Source organism: Macaca mulatta, chromosome 8, assembly GCF_049350105.2.
Source record: "Macaca mulatta isolate MMU2019108-1 chromosome 8, T2T-MMU8v2.0, whole genome shotgun sequence".
Classification (NCBI taxonomy): domain Eukaryota; kingdom Metazoa; phylum Chordata; class Mammalia; order Primates; family Cercopithecidae; genus Macaca; species Macaca mulatta.
This window is the reverse complement of record NC_133413.1, coordinates 36720275-36728182: the sequence shown is the minus strand read 5'-3', so window position 1 is coordinate 36728182 and position 7908 is coordinate 36720275. Positions and strand designations below refer to the sequence as shown.

The 7908-nt window shown below is 41.3% G+C and overlaps 1 long non-coding RNA gene across 1 annotated transcript in view; it reads right to left on the bottom strand.

Moving 5' to 3' along the window:
• Positions 1-1115: 1115 nt before the first annotated feature.
• Positions 1116-7908, bottom strand: part of LOC106999724 (uncharacterized) — a 104481-nt gene continuing 97688 nt past the window's right edge. Inside the window, exon 4 of the long non-coding RNA XR_001446619.3 lies at positions 1116-1261. This is a non-coding gene — a long non-coding RNA (uncharacterized LOC106999724). The remainder of the gene's footprint in view (positions 1262-7908) is intronic.

The following is a 7908-nucleotide window of genomic DNA, read 5'->3' as shown; positions in this document are numbered from 1 at the left end:
TGCATAAGTGCTTGTTGCTAGGGCAGGACCGCCTCCCTATCCCTACCCCCTATTCTTTAAAGGGACGTCAATTTGAGAGATTGCTGCAGGATCAGTATATTGAGTTAGATTTTCACACATCAAACATCACGTTTGATCTCTGTTTACATCTTATAATACAACTAAACAATATTAAGAGTGAAAATTTGGAACAGATGAAGAAAATAACGTTAACATTGTACAGAAAAGCCTAAAATAAGATTTTATAGTAGATGGTTCTAAAATTGGTAACTTAATCAAAACACATGATACTTTCAAGGAAAATTGATAAAATTAACTAATAGCCAAAAGTAATTTATAAAAGGCTTAGAAATCAACCATTAAAGGAAAGGAAATGAGAGATAGAGCAATGTCAGAGAATAGAACCCAACCAAACCACAGGCTCAAGTCCTCTACATTCACCCGTACTAGCCTGACACATCAAACAGGTATTTTTACTAAACTAGAATCCCCTCACAGAAACAAAAATCATAAAATAAACTATTCCGAATCAAGACCAAAGCTGTGAATTCATTGACTAAAATCTTTTATTATATAAGTCCTATACTAGGTGAAAGAGTTTCTGATTTTATTTTGTTGTTATCCTTATTGGGTTGAAATCAAATGGACAGCTAAAGCAGTTGTATCCAATTCAATTCAGTATATAATTAAATGTGTATCTCTTATATGCCAGTCACTTTGTTCGACATTAGAGAACACAGATGAATAAAATGACATTTCTTCTTTGAGGAGTTCTTAATCTGGAAGAAGAGACAGAACAGTAAACAATTAGCTGTGACATAACATGCAAACTGCACAATAGAAACCTGATCCTAGTGCTGTGGAAATAATTACACATTGTCTAGGGAAGGACAGGGAGGTGGGAAGGGAAGTCCACAGGGAGTGAGTGACATTGGAGACTCTGAAGGATGGAGTTTCTCCAGGTGAGCACAGAGAAGAGAGGGAGGGAGGGAGGGGAAAACCCCAGGAATGGAGACAGCGTGGAGTGAGTAGAGCATTCCAGGAGTAGCGGCCCAGCATCTAGTGTGGTGACAGTGAGGGTTGAAAAGGTAGTGTGCGACCAGGTTGCTGTGGTTCTCTGTCTTCAGTGTGGCCGCGGGGGCAGGGTGTGGGGCACATAGGGGATACAGAGTTGGAGGATTTGGATCTGCATTTTTTCTCACCACTAATAGCACTGTGATCTTTGACAAGTTATTCCTTAATTGTGCCTCAGTGTCCTCATCTGAAAATTGAGAATGATAAAAACAATTTCAAACTCAGGGTATGGTTTTAAAGAGATAGTGAAATGAAGAATTTAGAACAGGGCCTGTCACCTAGAAGTGAGACAGAAATAATATATAGTGGTCGTAGAATAACAGACAAATCCAGGCAACAGTTTTACATGATTAGAAAAAAAGAAAAGAAAAAACTGTTGAAATAACTGCACAAGCTAGAGGCTGATAAAACCATGAAAACCAGGGTGTGGACTGTCATGTGCAACCATGTGAAGAGACCACCAAACAGGCTTTGTGTGAGCAATAAAGCTTTTTAATCACCTGGGTGCAGGTGGGCTGAGTCAGAAAAGAGAGTCAGCGAAGGGAGATAAGGGTGGGGCCGTTTTATAGGATTTGGGTAGGTAAAGGAAAATTACAGTCAAAGGAGGGTTGTTCTCTGGCAGGCAGGAGTGGGAGTCACAAGGTGCTCAGTGGGGGAGCTTTTTGAGCCAGGATGAGCCAGGAAAAGGAATTTCACAAGGTAATGTCATCACTTAGGGCAAGGACAGGCCATTTTCACTTCTTTTGTGGTGGAATGTCATCAGTTAAGACAGGGGCAGGGCATTTTCACTTCTTTGGTGATTCTTTAGTTACTTCAGGCCATCTGGGCATATACATGCAAGTCACAGGGGATGTGATGGCTTGGCTTGGGCTCAGAGGCCTGACATGGACCAATCTGGCTAAAAACACTGGATGCAACATGGCCCTGGACTTAACCTAGATTTTCACCCAGGACCTCATTATCCACTCATTAACATCCTAGATCACACACCCACCCGTGCCATGACAGCTCTGGGAACATTTTTATTTGGTGTAAAAATGGGTGACAACACAGTTCCGAGAAATCTCCACCCTTTTCCAGGAATCTTCTTGAGTAATTTACCCCTTGGTTAAAGAAACCCATAAATCTAGAAGCCCCAGGCGCCACTGCCCAACTCTCTCTTGAGTACACCTACACTCCCTATTCTTGAGTATGTACTTTTTGCTTTGCAATAAATCTCTGTACTTTCGCTATTTTCCAAGTTGTCCTTGAATGCTTTCTCACTGTGGTGTCAAGAGCCTGGACACTGGCTTGGATCAAGGTCCTACTGGTGTCTGGGGACCTTCCCTAGCTCACCAGTATCAGAAGTATACTAAATAATGTTAACTACTGTCAAAATATTTTGGTGGTAAAGAACTTGGAAGGCAAGATGGAATGATGATTAATGGCCTGGACTCTGGTGTCAGACAGACTGGGAAAGTATTTATCTTTTGCCATCCATAGAACCTTGCAAGTGTTACTTAACTTCTCTGTACTTATAAATTACCAATCATTGTAAAGTATCACAATGTGGTTTTGAGAACCGAGAAAGTCCAACACTTAGCAAGTACTCAGTGACGTTAGCTGCTGTCCTTTCAGAGTCATGAAAGAAGAGGTGAGGGTCTGTGTGGGTTAGGAAGGAAATTAGATGTATTTGGCTCCTGTAGAAAAACATGATAAGAAAGCAACAATAAGAGTAAAATGTAAATAGTTTAATTTGGCATTTGGAAGCAAATGGCTAACGCTTTGTGGTGGTGATCGATGGTGGTGGTGCTATGTGTGTACGTGTGTGTGTATTTCCTTAGAAAATACAGCTTTTAACTGTTTTTAAAAGAAATGGTCATTTGTGGCATTTGCTTGGTGGATACACTGGCTTCGAGTCTTTCCATTCTTCCAAGCATAATTTCCACAATCAAGCAGAGCCAAAAATCTCTCTCAATGCAGTCAGAAGCAGGACTCCTGACTCTGAGCATTCAAAATACATTTAGCCTATGAAGCTGTTTGGCATAGCCACTGATTTCAAATGGCAGAAGCCACGGTTTGCTAGGATGGGAGAGGCAGCAGCATGAGGAATCTAGCCAGAATGCTATCTAGAAAGAAATCTAACTGGCATGCTAAACCATTGATGTGTGTGTTAGTTAAAAGGCACTTTGAAAATAATATATTTGAACTATCACAAATCATTCTTGATTATGATTAATCTGTTGTTTTTCAAATGAGGAAAAGGAGTTTCAGACATGTTAGGTAAATTTGCCCAAAATTTCACAATAAGTCAATAGTGGAATCTGTTTGGTCTCCATATTCTCTGTATACATTCTAAAACATCTTTCTGCATGCCAAGTAAGGTAGTTGTTGTGGGCAGAAGTATAACTTGAACCATATGTTTTCCGAATGGAAGTAAACCACAAGGCATCGCTCCACCTTCCTGGTCATAACATTGATTTAAATGAGTAACTCTGACTGTGCTTTAGAGATGGCTTTACAGAAGCAACTTTCAGTTCATGTGTACATTTCCCTGGAACATTATTAGTAAAACTGATCACTTCTCAAATTTGAGGAAACAAAGGCAAGCCATGGACTCATATAAGTAAAGCGGAAGACTGTCACCTTCTTCAGTCCCATAATCCTACCCTATGCTTAGAGAAGCAGGAACTGCCTTTAGGCTCTCAAGACACTGATCAGCATCCTGCCTTGCCATTCTTGAATTGTTTCTATTCCGTCTCAGGGCATCGATCCTTAAATTTGCTTCGATTGTCTTAATACCATGGCAAGACCCACTTCAAGTCCGATACATAAAATTCTTTAAATTAAAAAAATTGAGTTGGAAGATGTAGAAGTCTATAGATGTGTGATGTGGATGTATATATAGTGAGATGGGCAGGGGACAAAGGGGTGAGGGAAGGGCAACTGCAGCTGCAAGTTTAATCTAATCTGCCAGCCCCCATTAAGACTCTTCCTCTTCCTTTCATTTCCAGGACTTGAAGCTTGGAAATATCAGGGTTAAGAGAAGCCAAAAATTTGGTGGCACAGGCGGAACATAAGAAACAGTAAGGAAAGAGAAAGGAAAGCCATTCTTTTTTTTTTTTTTCTTTTTTTTTTTTTTTTTGCAGCGCCTCCCTCTGTCACATAGGCTGGAGTGCAGCGGTGCAATCATAGCTCATGACAATCTCTAATTCTTGAGCTCAAGTGATCCTCCTGCCTTGGCCTCCTAAATAGCTGGGAATATAGGCATGCACCACCATGACCGTCTAATATTTTAATTTTTCATAGAGACAATGTCTTGCTTTGTTGCCCAGGCTGGCCTCAAGTGTCCCTGCTGCCTTGATTTCTCAAAGTGCTAGGATTACAGGCGTGAGCCACCACACCTAGCCAAAAGTAATTCTATTTGTTGTATTTTCATCCTTAAATTCTGTCTCTCATCTGTAAACATCCTTGTATGATCATGCGATGGCCCACGTGTCCCCAGGCTCATTAACCTATGCAAACTTTGCTTTGATATAAAGCAAATAAGTTCGTTTGGACTCTCATGCTACCGTCTATGGAAGAAAACCTACAATCTCATGTCCTTTTCCTTTGGGATACCAGGTATTTTGGGAGGGTTTACAGTTTCTTTCCCAATTTTTTTCTCTTATCTCTTGTTTCTGATTCATCCTTGTTTAATTTTGACTCATCTTCTCTGTTCCACACCCCTTAGCTCTTCTCAAAGCTACATTTTGGGTGCTTAAAGTTTCTTTTTTTTTTGGAAACGGAGTCTTGCTCTGTCGCCCAGGCTAGAGTAGGGTGCAGTGGCACAATCTTGGCTCACTGCAACCTCCGCCACCTGGGTACAAATGAGATTCTCCAGCCTCAGACTCCCAAGTAGCTGGTATTACAGGCGTGTACCACTATGCCAGGATAATTTTTTGTATTTTTAGTAGAGACAGGGTTTCACCATCTTGGCCAGGCTGGTCTCGAACTCCTGACCTCTGGATCCACCTGCCTCGGTCTCTCAAAGTGTCGGGATGATAGACGTGACCTAGCGTGCCCAGCCAGGTGCTTAAGGTTTCTTGAATTTTAAAAATGTCACTCACACGTGTGTAGCAGACTTTTTGATGAAGATCAAGAGTAATGAATGGGACTGCACACAGTCATCATAGAGTCAACAACTTGAAATCTAGCATTACCATGCCTTTTCTCATGAAATCCTCAGGCATCCTCACCTCCATCTCCTGGTTGTCTTAGCCCTTCAGATTCCTGGTCTTTGTGCGGGGCTAACCCCGCCTCCTCTCACTAGTTTTCGTGTCTTCTCCCCGTTTATAGGTTTTTTCATCCTCTCTTTCCAGCAATGCCTAGAAAAAAATAAATTTTTTTCCCTTTATTTTATTATGCATAGTGCTTTAGCTTTCCCTGGTCTTATTTCCCTTGTCTAGTCACATTTTGAAATCTAAAATCAAAATGGCTCATTGAATCTTTTTGGTAAACAAAAGATTGCTCTTTCCTCAAACTAATTTTCCTGCTTTAAAACAATAAAGTCTTTGGGTGAAATCTTAGTTGGGATAAAATTCAGTAAAAAATCTCTTCACAGCCTGTGGGGTTGAGGGGTAACACATTGGATTTAGCTCAGTAACCAGTGAACTAGCTTGAGCAAAGCATACAAAGAAAATATTGCCTGCTTTATTTTACTTTTTTAAAACAATTTAAGTCAGAAAACATTAAAATCCACTGGGGAAATTTATGTAAAGTTGCTTCTCTTATTGTAAGAAACCAAAGGTTCAAAAGTACTTCCAGTGCCTCATGCCTGTAATCCCAGCACTTCGGGAGGCTGTGGCAGGTGGATCATAGGTCAGGAGTTCAAGATCAGCCTATCCAACATGGTGAAACCCCATCTCTACTAAAAATACAAAAATTAGCCGGGCCTGCTGGCACACGCCTGTAGTCCCAGCTCCTCGGGAGGCTGAGGCAGGAGAATTGCTTGAATCCAGGAGGCAGAGCTTGCAGTAAGCCGAGATTGTGCAGAAGATTGCACCAAATTGAATATAGACTCAGAGCTACTGATTCAGTGCCACTGCACTCCAGCCTGGGTAACAGAGTGAGACTTCATTTCAAAAAAAGAAAAAAGAAAAAAAAGTGCTTGCTTCCAAGCTTTGTGTGTTTTGAAAGTTTCCATGAAATACATCTTGTCCAGTTTAACATTTTTCTAGGGTTTAGATGTGACATGGGGCCTAAAAAATATTTGCAGCTGCATTTGCCACAAATATATAAGGAATACAAGAACAATGACAGGGCGTGGTGGTTCGAACTTGTAATCCCAGCACTTGGAGAGGCTGAGGCAGGAGGATTGCTGGAGCCCAGGAATTTGAGGCTGCAGTGGGCCAAGATTGTGCCCAGGAATTTGAGGCTGCAGTGGGCCAAGACTGTGCCACTGTAGTCCAGTGTGGGTGACAGAGCAAGACTACTCTGTCTCTTTAAAAACAAGCACACACACACACACACACACACACACACACACACACACACACACAGAGGAAGAAGAAAAGAAAAGCGGTTTCAAGCAAATTAGTAGCTCTGAATCTACATTCAATATTCAATTTGGGACAATCCCCTGCACAGCTGTGCTGCAGACTCCCATTATGACCCAGAAGAAAAGGGAATCTCAACAAGTGATTTGCAAAGGTTGGACAAATAGGAAACATTCACACATACAAGAATGTCAGTTCTTAAGTCAACTAAATATTAGGTTGGTGCAAAAGTAGGCCGGAGCGGTGCCTCATGCCGGTAATCCTAGCACTTTGGGAGGCCAAAGCGGGTGGATCATGAGGTCAGGAGATCCAGACCATCCTAGCGAACACGGTGAAACCCCGTCTCTACTAAAAATACAAAAAAAAAAAAAAAAAAAAAAATTAGCCGGGTATGGTGGTGGGCGCCTGTAGTCCCAGCTACTAGGGAGGCTGAGGCAGGAGAATGGCGAGAACCCAGGAGGCAGAGCTTGCAGTGAGCCGAGATTGCTTCACTGCACTCCAGCCTGGGCGACAGAGTGAGACTCTGTCTCAAAAAAAAAAAAAAAAAAAAAAAAAAAGAGTAATTGTGGTTTTTGCTATTACTTTCAAATGGCAAAAACCACACTTACTTTTGCACCAACCTAATAGATGGGAAAGCAGGAGCTTTTTTATGTCCTAAAAATACCTCAGAACTCACCTTGCCCATGTACTCAGCTACACACAATTCTAGTGGTTCAGAGAGTCCTGCTTTGTGGTGCACTTTCATTCTGAAAGACTTTGGTGAGTCAGAAGAGCAATTTGTTTGAAGCATACTCCAAAAACTCGAGAAATCTTGCTATTCCGAGCATGGATGCCCCTGTAACCTAATATTTCTATTGAATTTATAGACTGATATTATGAATACGTGTTGGGTAGTGGGGCAGGCGTCTGGGTTAAGGGTTCTTTCAACTATTGATCTCAGCACAATAAACAGTAAGTGGTGCCACTGGAAATTGGATTCTGATGTGATGGAAACATGCTGAGTCATCGATTACAGTTATACCCCATGTGTTTCAGGGACATTTATAAAGCTGTGGGGCTAAATCAAATCTGACTTGGAGAATGTACAGAAAATATTTGCAGAAAGCATTGGTGGGGGCAGGGAGATTGTCAAAAATATGACTTTAAAAAGCAGTGTTTAGGGTATTTCTGGAATAATTCTGGGCAAACCACAGAGATGTCTAAAGCTACTTTGAGTGTGCCGAATTAATTGACTTCCTAAAAATTAAATGCAAAATACATAATTTTAGTAATGCAAATTGTAACAAGGACACAAAATAGTTTATGTGCTCTAATGCCT